We start from the raw sequence: 11,869 nt of genomic DNA, 5'->3' as shown, positions 1-11,869 counted from the left end.
ATAGGTTGCAAAATACATTTCGGTTTTCGTGGTTGTGTGGTGATTTTCATGATGATATTAGTGTACAGTTTTTTTGTTGGTTTCCTTTTGTTTTTTTTAAAACTAATGCCATGTTTTTCCTTCTCTTACATACTGTAATTGTGAATGAAGCATCATTTGTGGATTCAGAGAAAAAGGAAAAACACACAAAATATACTAGAAGTTTTCATGTTGCTGAGCCGGTAAACATAATCACTGCCATGGACTTTCTGAACGAAATAAAGCAGGTTCAGCATTCCTACAAATGACTTTATCTCCTTGTTGATATAAAACACTTTTTACATCAGTGGTACACATTTTTAGCCCCTTTTTTTGAACATCTGGCTGCTTTCATAACAAACTGCATGTGTAAATAAGTCTGCTTTCTCTACCAGTAGTACCTGTGCCTGACTCATAAACTGTGATTGTTGCCAATATCTTTGTGGGTTAAGCTTACTTGTGTTGTGCTTATTTGATTTATGACTACAGACATTTAAATACATACATAAATCAAAAATCCCCCACGCAAGTTCCAGTAAAATACTTCTTTCTAAAATGCAAAGCAGGAGAGCAATCAGTAGCCACACACACACAGACACACACACACACACACACACACAGGAACATTAGCAAAAACATGACAAATTGACAGGCAGCTTAAGAACTCGCATGTAATTACAGCTGTACGCAGCATAAACAAGTTTTACCAAGTTCTGCTCTGCATGGTGCAAGTGTAGACTGTCAACTTCTACAGTTGTACTGTAAATCCAAGATGTACTGTCGCTTACATTAACCCAGCTACTTCTTATCTGTTCACCATCTAAATATATAAGTGTGACACACTGTATACTCATCCAATCATCCAAAACAACCAGTAAAACAGAATGTCTCTGTCTGCTTTAAACTGATTAAGACTTCAACAAAAACATCCATTGTCAATGAAAAGATGATTTATTGCAAGCAAACTAGTCTTGATTTTATCCCCACCAAAGGCAATAACAAAGACATTTATGAGTGATGTGATATGAAGATATCAAGAGGGTTTTCAAGGAGCACTAGATTTTAACACTAGTACAAGAAAACAACTCTTTCTGTGATTACAAGGTTAGATAATGCTTGGTTTTTAGTCATGGTTTCTACTGCAATGCAAATCAATATTTTGACTAAGGCAGAGCATAAAATATCGTGTAGAACTAAACTAGTTTGAATGTTCATAGTGAAGAAAGCAAATCTGGTATTCAAAACATACCATTAGCCTCATCCCTCACTGAAGTCAGTGGAGTAATGACTCCTGGGTTTTATGTAGAGCAGAGGGAGGAGACGCTCAGTTTTAAAATATTCGTCAATCTGCAGGGGTCAACGTTCATACAATATTCTTATAAAGCTTGTGCAAGTTTTGCTTTACGTTTATTGCATTGATAGGATTTCAGAAACCAGGTCACAAAGAAAGTATTTAATGCTGATCGGTCACGTCTGATCGATACCAGACACATTTACAGCAATAAGGCAAGTAGCAACAATATCTATCCTGTACATTGGATATGTGCTTTATTGTGTGTACAGTATATCCAAATAAAAAATAATGATGCCACAATTTTACATGCAGAGTGGCAAAAAAAAGTAATTCTATGGTTTATATTTAGTGTCTTCACCATCCGCATATTTGCCAACAAATTCAAGATGACCTTCAATTAATACTTTCCATTAAGCCCTATTTGTGAACATTTGAATGTCGTTAATCTGCATCAGTACACCTGTGTATGCCCTCCGGTGGATTTTCATAATGGTCAAGGATGCACTGTGATTGGCTGCTTGCTGCTCCCTCCGGTGTTAATAAAGTAAATATCCTAGACGTGATCGGACAGTTCCACAGAACAGAACCTCAACATCAGCTCAGTATGAAGAAAGGGGCTCTCGCGTTTCTCATCGTCACAGGTCTCTTAAAGGCGGCTCTTTGTTCCTTCTCTAAGTGGAATATTTTTGTCTCCAGTGAAAAGACATGGTCAGAGGCCAGAGAATTCTGCAGAGAGAGTTACACTGACCTGTTGTCAATCAATAGCGACGAGGAAGAAAATGAAATTCTTGATTTTATGAAACAGCAACAAATTTCTATGGCCTGGATCGGTCTCTACAAAGATGCCAATGATACATGGATGTGGTCAGGGGGGAAGAATGCATCCTTTTTCAACTGGATAAAGGACAGGAACAGTAGTGACATAAAGATATGTGCGACAAAATCAAGAAACGGCTGGCGCCAACTTAGCTGTGAGAGGGAATTCGGTTTCTTTTGTTTTCAGAGCAGCCTGACTCTGATGAAGGAAAACAAGACATGGGAGGAGGCAGTGGAGCAGTGTCGCCACAAGGGCACTGACCTGGTCAGCCTGCCCTCTGAGTCTGCTCTGGTTGAAACCCTGCAGACGAGCAGGGAAGCCCAGAAAGAGCATGTGTGGATCGGCCTGCGCTACCTGGCTGGCAGCTGGCTGTGGGTGGACGGGGAAATCATGGAGTACCAGGCCTGGAGACACGGGGAGATGCCGCAGTGTCCCGCCTTGAGTCGCCACTGTGGGGCCCTCTCACTGGTGGAACACCACTGGGACAGCTGGGACTGTGCAGACAAACTCAACTTTGTCTGCTATTAAAATACTCTGTTTGCATGCTACATGTCTGTATACGTGTATGACAGATCACACATAAAATGAGATATGCAAGCTTCCTTGCAAAGAGAAGAGTGTTCTTGTGCTGTGAGGTTATGCAGGTATTTGCAACTTGATTAGGAAAGTAGCAATTGTTGTAAATGTGAGGTAAAGATAGGATACTAATAAAATACTAAGTAGAATAATTCATGTATTCATGTATTTACAGGCAAACTAGGAAAATTGTTGTGACGTGATTTTGATTCAATTGTGAACCTCTGTTTTACATGTTACCGGTGAATCATTTAATAATGATAATTAAATAGCTGAGTTATTACCTGCTTATCACACTTGCCATGTACATATGTTCCCAAAGATATATTCAATTGTTTTGATGCACTAATCCATAATATTATAATAAACATTCATGAAAGCAACTTTATTTTTGACTTTTTGACTTTAAGACATAATGCTTAGAGATCAATAAATAATCAATTATTCACTGTGGTATATTATCCCGAATGAAAGTTAACCTCCATCATATGTTATATCTTTCCATCAATTTTCAGACATTTGGATCTCCTTTATCGTAAAAAAAGAGACAATTGTTGGTGTTTGATCTGTGTTTTAACAACAAAAACTAAGCTGCTAGTGTTGCTGCTACTGTCAGTAATGGCCCAGTGCCAAAACCTGAACAATTTTTGGGCGATGACATAAAGGCTCCTGGTGGCCGAGAAGATTCAACCAAACAAGTGGGCAGATAATCCCTGTCACTCTGGGGTGTGTAGTCTGGAGAGGGAGTGTGCGCCTGTAAGAGGCCCATCTGTGTGTGTGTGTGTGTGTGTGTGTGTGTGTGTGTGTGTGTGTGTGTGTGTAGTCTATGTGGCCACAGCAAATTAACCACTGCTGTCATTCTAGCTGTTGTGCCCTTTCCCAGCCCTCGTCGCTGCACAGTGACAGCCCATCCATGCCTGCTGTAGCGGATGATTTATCAGGCCCACTGGGTGAGACTACCACTGTCTGTGGCTGCAGCTGCTGGAAAGCTGAGTGGGTGCAAAGGTCAGTGTGCTGTTTGCTGATAGCAGCTCGGCAGCGCCTCTGAACACAGTCACATCCCTCCATCTCTGGAGACCACGCTCACAACAACAGCACGTGCCTTCAAACAGACGATAGCTTGTTTTGTTTTCGTTTGCGTTTCAACCAAACAAAAAAACGAAACCAGCGACACTTTCAGAGCTGCGAGTCAAACCATGAGACAGCAACTTAAACACCGGTGGACTCACCTGAAAACGCTGCCAGGGTTTGTGTGTGTGAAAGGAGGAGCACAAACTCAGGTCTCGTTCTTTGGTTTTAACTGGGGCCTCACTCAGGTGACGTGCTTGACGTCCCGCCAAAACGTGAGGGACGTGACGCAACGTGTGTGACGTAGGTTACCGTAAAGTACACTCAGGTAAGGCACGAGAAACCAGTCAATTAAGGGCGTTTCTCCAAGAAAATGGAGAAATAGATACAGTGACATGCAGGCCGGATCCTTTAGTGTGTGTGTCCCCTCAGAAATAACATCCGATCCTTGTCCTGGTCTGGACCATAGGTCAAAATACTGCGGCCTGTTTTAAGCAAAGCCAACACTGAGTGGGCTGAGTGTCAAATCTATACTGACACACTATGTGTAATTGGGATTATAGAGATGCCCAAGGACAGTCATGACAGCAGGAAGCCACTACAGTCACTCTGCTGAGCCATTTGTGAGTGTTACACTGCCATCTGCTGTACTGAAAACAACATTGAGGTTTGGGCGATATTTTTGTCTTGTCACCTCACAAATCACAGTCGAATCTATGAATTAGAAAACATTTTTTTTCAAAGTAATTTTCTGAATTCAGTGAAGACAGACTTCTACACAGATAGGGCAATCACCATTTTAGGATATTATGTGGCCATCTGAGAATTACAAGAGGCTGTAGGGGATTTTCTATATGTAACTTTTTCTATATAGAAATTGTAAACAAAACGAATTGGCCTACATTCTTTGTTTTGTTTAGGATTGTGTTCTTTTATCAATAAATGATCTTTATTAATCCTACTGGTCTGGTGTGGAACAAGTGAGTGTGCAGTTCCCAGTCTCTGCACCCCTATTTAATGCTTTTTTTTTTTTTTTTTTTTCTTGTGTATCCCACATGGCTATGCAGGCTGTGGTGTGCGCCGTGTCCTAGACATATCCGATTGATTTTCCATTGGGGAAAAAAAAAAAACAACAAAAGAATAATAGGCTCTCGTCACGACATCTGTAGCTGCGTCAAAATGAGGTAGTTTACGGTAAGACGGCTCCCATTACCACGTGATTTCGCCGATGTTTGTAAACATGCGTCAGCCACATGTGATTGTGGCGGTGAGGAAGGACCGTCCAGCCGCCCGACCAACCAGCGGCTGGGGGAGTGTCAGGGGCGGGGTCCCCGTGTTGCGCTATGGAAAATCGTTAGTGTGGATACACTGTGATAAACGTGCGCTCCGAGATTGATAATAGCGACAGAAAGGCTGAATGAGGAGCCCGGTGGGCTGAGAGCTGACCGGGGGACCGGCTCCCAGCGGCGCTGGCCGAGAAACGGACGAGACTCGCTCGGCACGCGATGGAAGCAGGTTTGGGATAAACATGTAAGTTATTTATGTTATTACAGGACGACAGCGACATAATGCTGCGTATGTTGCGTAGAGAATACCGCTGTGTAATTCATAACCACTCGAGCGCTGGGTGGAAAGGTAACAATGAGAGCCCAGAGGCGCTGTCGTAGAAGTGGAAAGAATAATTAAAGAAAGAAAATAGAAGTCCCGTGTTTGCAGGCAAAGAGAGGGGCGCGGGGGGCTCGTCGGTGTGAAAGGTTATGAACACTTTGAAAGAGAGAGAGAAAAAAAAAAAGTGTTTCATCATCGACATGACAACAGGTAAATTAAACTGCGTCAGCGAGAAGGACCGACAAGCCACATGAAATCCAGTGGGAATTTCCGCTCCGATGGTGGAACATGTTGAGACGGCGTGACAGCGTAGTTGTGCTCGGTCTGAAACTTGAGTTGTGTCCGAATTTAATGTTAAAACGAAGATGTAAACAAAGCGTGGAGTGGGCTGGGATGGCGTGTGAAGGAAGAGCTCGGAAAAGGATGCTGCGCAGGAGATGGATAGTGCGTAATCCTGTTGTGGGAGAGGACAATATTACGCAGTTCATATTGGCACGATTATTTAACACCTCGTGGCCTCGTGGTCCTCTTCCTTGTGTCACCGGGAGCAATCAACACTTTTTTAAAATAGAAAGCAGGACAAAGATACTTTCCAGAAGTGGTCGCAAATTGACGCGCGGAGCGTTGTGCTATTGTTTGCGCAATTTCAGAGGGAATCATAACTTCGGTTTCATGTGAGCAACGCGGCGGTGACGCAGCTTTATAAATCTCTCAGGTGTCAAACAACATTTGCTGCGTCACAGAGATCCCAGGAGGTCCTTAATAGTAATCTGGCTTTTTAGTGCGCACTTGATATGATGAAAACAAGCTCCATTTCCCAAACACAGGGGGTGCTATTGAGTAACACAATCCTTGGATTGTATCATCTCCTGGAAAGGGATGTTGACATGCAGATATTCCTCATCATCCCCTGAACACGCACTGTTTTTACTTTTTGATGTCTATTTTTTTTTTTCTGATACAGATATCTAACTATGATGTGATTGTGCCATTTAAGTAAATCACACCTTCTATAAAGTAGTTCCAGTTCTGTGGACCTCAAAGCTGTTGTCTCCCTGAGAGAGCATTTAGCACATTTGTCTCCCTTTACCAGACTTTGCTTTGCGCACCTGCCAGAGCACAACAGGAAGCTGACACCTCCGATGTGATGGTAACTGTGGCTGTTGAGGTGGACGGCCTCTCTCCTACCTTCCTAATGACCCCGGTGAAGGAGGGTGTGGCGCCTCCTGCTGCATACCTGCCGGGGGGACGGGAGACGAAGCGCTCCCTCGCCTCTCAGCGCTTCTGATGTGAAAACGAGACACGCGGGAGGAGAAAAACTTGTTCCTGTCAGGTGGATTTGTTCGGTCAATGGGTGAATCAGCAGTAGACCTCATGAGGTGCTAAAGCGCAGGCAGAGAAATGGAAAGAGAGCGAGACGGAGACAGAGAGAGGGGAGGAGAGAGCAGCTTTAGAACTTTAATTATGTGTACTGAATAGAAACTTGACTCCCGAGGGAATGTCACTATGGTAGTTTTTAAACAAACAGGTAAAGGTCGTAGGAGGAAGTCGGAGCCGATGACTGAAAGTGTCAGGGCTGGTCCCACAGCACGACACTCCTCTCACTGATTTGCGTTATTCTGGAAATAACAAAAACAGAAATCTACTCTTCAGAATGTTTTTACTGACCGTGAGTATCATGTCAAGTGCAATCATAATGTTTACTATGTCTTCTGAGGCTGACCAGTAGAACAAGTGACCCACTTTCACAGACAAGGAAACGTGACCTCAATAGTTATTTTGCTGTTCTTTCAGGGAGGGGCGCTGCCTCTCAAGTCAAACAAACAGAGGAGCCCAGTGCGTGTGGGCTAAATGGGATGCGCTCAGCCTAGTTTTATTCAGACTTCTCGGAGAAATTTCACAATAACGTTGTTATTGAGCACTAAAAAAAGTCTCTGCTTTTTCAGCTGGAACAAATGCCATTCAGCAGATGCTGTCGGGCCAAAACTGGATGCAGCAAACGACTCCCGAGGAGAAGCAGTGTGAATCTACTGATGCATGTGTTTACAGCAGGGGGCCAGCATCACCTGTAGCCCACATAAAACTTCAGAGAACATGGTGAGCGACCCATTGCTTTTTAAAACAGATTCTCCCTACACACAGATTATAGAATAGGGGGGGGGGGGCAGAGAGCCAAGAGATGACGGTGCTAAAATTAAACTCGGGGCACTGCTGGCCTCGCTAGATGATGATGTATTAATAGACAAGTGTGAGGCAGCATTCGTTCGCAGGTATCATTAGAGGCTAGACACCTAACGTACTGCTAAAGGGGCAAAAGGACCTGGAAGGTACTGTGCTGAAGCCCAGCAGCTACCTCTCCTTACTGCCATTATTAATGGCCTGCTCTTTCTCTGTGCAGAGGTACGTATTAACTTCTGTAAATATTTCTTTAAGATATACAGTACAGCGGGAGGATGAAATAGTGAGATAGCTTATCGTTGCTCCAATTTTTTATGTCCAAAATGACTTTAAGTCAGCACTAAACACCAGGCAGGCTTTCTCTGTCTCCTGGAAACGGGATCAGCTTCACGAGGACACCCCGCAGGCTCATTTTAAATCTTAATATACGCTTTTTATCTCTTGTTATTTGACTCATAAAGCCACCCCTGTCGTCAGCAAGACATCTGGTGTTTCCCAACAGCCTTTTGGGAGCCAGGAGAGAGTGTCAAAATGTAAATCAACTCTTCCGTCCGCGGCAAATAGAACAAACAAAGAGTGCTTACATCTCTAAAGATTTCGCAATTTGTTGCCCCGAAGAGAGGATGACACAAGGTAGAAGGAGATATCCAAGATGTCACATGATCCGAGCACAGTAGGTTCTTTTAAGATGTACAGGAACAATCAGCAGGAAATGAAATCCCTGCCACCTTTGGCTTTAATTGGTTTAGTCCAGTATCATGTGATTCCTTTATAAAGCCACCAGTTTGATGGTAACACACTAATAACAACTCAGAAACACAGTTTTGTAATTGATCACAACTGAAACATATGCATATATTCCAGCATATTGTTTATATGTACATGCTATTAACACGCACACATATTTAAAAATGTAGTATTAACATTTTTCTGAGACTTTTGAGCCAAGATATTCTTCTAGTTTTCTCTGACTGCGCAAATGTTAAGAGGTGGTTTAAAAACACATTACCTCGATGAGTTTGCCCCTCTCACTCCTGATAAATTAGGACCTCTAATCTGTAAGAGGATTAACCACCTACCCTATTTTCACGTGCACACACGCACACAACCCCACCCCCCCACTGTTACGCACACACACTGTCACACACATACTGGCATTCGGTGTTCCTTTTACGTCACCTACTCTAATATGACCCAGCCCAGTGGCTCTTCCTGTGACACAATTTGGCCTCTAACAGTCAGAACTGCCTGACGCGCGACGGGCCGCGCTCCTCTCGTTTGTGTAGACCACATTGGACGTGTCGTTTTAATGGCTCTCTCAAATCAGAAACATTTGATCAGTTTGTTTCTGATTGAAGACTTATCTGCAGTCTTGACTTTAATTAAACTTTGTTTTTTTTTTTAAGCATCTGTTCCCTGGGCTGTGCTGCTAAAGATGGACAGTGCATGCGCTCCGATAAAGGGCTTTAAATGAAACCCAATAGTTGGTTTGATTCACTTTTGTTTATTTTCTTTTAAATGGGCTGATGCGCCTTTAACAGGCAGTAGTCGGTCAGGTGACTTGGCAGAAAAAAAATGCTTCGATGCAAAAAGCAGCCTCTGCGCACACAATAGTCGACAAAAAGAGCTGGTAGTAAAAAAGAACAAGAGAGCGAGAGAGAGAGAGGTAGATACGGAGTTCACAAACAGCAGTGTTACATGGGAGGAGTCAGAATAACAAAAACAAGGAGAAGACGGATGAAAGCTGTCTTGCGGCCTTCGTACTACTCTGTCTGCCCGAGTTATTCCTGAAGCTGACACTGTGTTAGTGTAAACACTGGGAGTCCGTCTCAAAAACAAGGATATTTTAATCTTTTTGTAGGGTCAAAGTACACGTCCATTCAAAACAATGCAACACCATTAATGCCCATGTTTGATCATCAGCTGTGAGAATATATCCGGTCAGTGCGACTGCAGTTGCTTTAGAGGCCGAGACACTAAACTAGCAGTGAAGAGGATTAGGGAGTTACAGACAAGGAAATTGTCCCCGAAAGACACATGAAGGTTTTGGATTAGTTGCTACGTCACCTTTTCCCAACAACAGGACAACAGCGTCTGAGACACTGATGAGGCAGATGCCAGCCTTTTAATGCCAGACCTACAAATAGAATCCAGTGAGTTTTCCACATTAATTGTGTTGGTGTTGTGCTGTCATTTCAAAAAGAAAACGGGACCGCTGATAGTGACAGAGAGAGTTTGAAATGAGCTCTCTGTAGACATTCTGTGCCGCCTGCCTCAGAGAGAGATGGACAACAGGGGTTCATACTAATGAAGCCATACCTATTTCAGGGTCTGGTTTTTCCTTCCAGTACCACAGTCAACCCCACTTGGACCAGGAGCAGGACTGGATGCCTGAGGCAGACCCAGGAGAGGACACAGTACCCTATTGTGCATTACAAAGACGTCTACAGGGAGCTGCAGGTATCTATTTTTCCACAGTATGATTCATAGACCGTTTTTGTTGGGATTCATCTCTTGTGCCAGTCTGCTACCGTGCCCTTTCTTATACAGAGGTCTTGGTTATCTGATGCACTTTGCAAGGAATTGAGCTGCTGCGTCATTCTTAGAGGAGCTGGCCATGACTCAGTGGTTCTTCTCATCGGTTTCAGTGCCAGCAAAGAGTCTGCATCTTCTCGAGATTCTGGTTCCTTTTCTTAGTGCCTCTCTCTTTGGAAACAGCTCTAACCAGGCCTTCGGAAATATTAAAAACGTATGCTATATTTGTCGCACATGATAGGTTTCATTTATTCAAAGTGTGTGCTATCAGGTGGTTAGGCTATAGGGTTTCCCATTAAACAGCCAAAAGATTCTTTTATGCAATTTAAACACGTTAATACTTGAACGCAGCGTTTCAAACAAACTGCAGAGGTTTACGTAGGCAAAAGAACGTTGTTAGCATGTGTTTGGGAAATCAGAGTTCTCCCTATCAAATAGTCATCAGAAGAGCAAATTTGCTTTTCTCTGTAAATGCAGCCAGAGCGAAAACTTTGAAGTTATGCAACTAACTGCCTGCGTAGCATTGTTTTATAGTCCAGAGTAACATGCTATTACCACACTGTCCATGTCTCTTTGTCTTCAATGAAATATGGCGTCTGCAAATAATGGATCCCGTGAGGACGTTTTCTTTCCCTCTAATTGTAGAAGGGGACATGGCATTTCGCATGTGGCTTTTCTCCAAGGCATCCTCCCCAGGGAACCGGTTTCAGATGGTGTTTTAGAGTATAAAATCCCATCTAGCACCATTTGAAATCGGTGTTCTTGAGTGGGAACGGACTTCAGAGACGACCACGACAGCCTTATTCACCGAGTCGTCAGAAACTTTAGGACTGCAGTTCGGTGGGATTGTTAAGCATCCAATATTTCATCCAATATTGAAGTATTCCAGATTTAAGATACGCTGAGTCAAATTAATCAGCTAACAGTGTAGCTCACGGCAGTCCTCTGACCACCTGACCCCCCCCCTCTCACCAGGGCTGACCGTTTTCCTCTGGTGTTCAGAGTTTCCATCATGTCTAGCACCATTTGAAATCGGTTACAATGTGGAGGGACTATCAGCAAAGTTTTTGTTTCAGCACCTGCGTGATGCAATTCCTTAAAGTACCAGGAGATGGCAGCATCGCGCTGTCATCCATGCTACCATTAAAAGGCGACCAAGTTTTTTAGAACAGTTTACTGGATGACCCTGAACAGGCACAGGACCTATTTCATGGAGTTCCTTGGTGTTCCTTCCTTTTTAAGACTTCAGTGTTTTCTTTCACCATGTTGCATTCACTCTGCCATGCAGTTTGCAAGTTTCAGTCACCTTATTCTGACCAGCAAGAGACGATAAAGAAAAGAGCTCATCTGGTTAAATGCTTCAGTAGTTCTGAGATTCTGAGACAGAGTTAAATTTATATGAGTTTTTTTTCTCATATTTGAATATTAAAATACTGCAAAATGTAAACTAATGTGCTCCATTCTGTTTTCAGACAATAAAGCACTCAGTGTTGTACAATGCAAAGTATAATTGTTTAAATGAAGCAGTTTTGGCTTTACCTTGATTGTGTTATTGTAGTTTTTTTTTTTTAATTGTTATAGAAATGTAACGAAAGGGTTGTTTGTGCTCAATTGAATTATTGTTCAAAGTCAGTATATTCTTCAGTTGTTACCACAGTGACACCTCTGGTCTAAAGGAGACACAGAAGTTTGACATCAACTCCTGTAGGTTGTCATTAAACAATTTCTAATTATAACCTGCCATTTCTGTGACCCCAGACTCCCAGAGACATTTC

The sequence above is a fragment of the Pempheris klunzingeri genome, chromosome 2 (assembly GCF_042242105.1).
Source record: "Pempheris klunzingeri isolate RE-2024b chromosome 2, fPemKlu1.hap1, whole genome shotgun sequence".
NCBI classification, from domain to species: Eukaryota; Metazoa; Chordata; class Actinopteri; order Acropomatiformes; family Pempheridae; genus Pempheris; species Pempheris klunzingeri.
Note: the sequence above shows the minus strand (reverse complement) of the source record.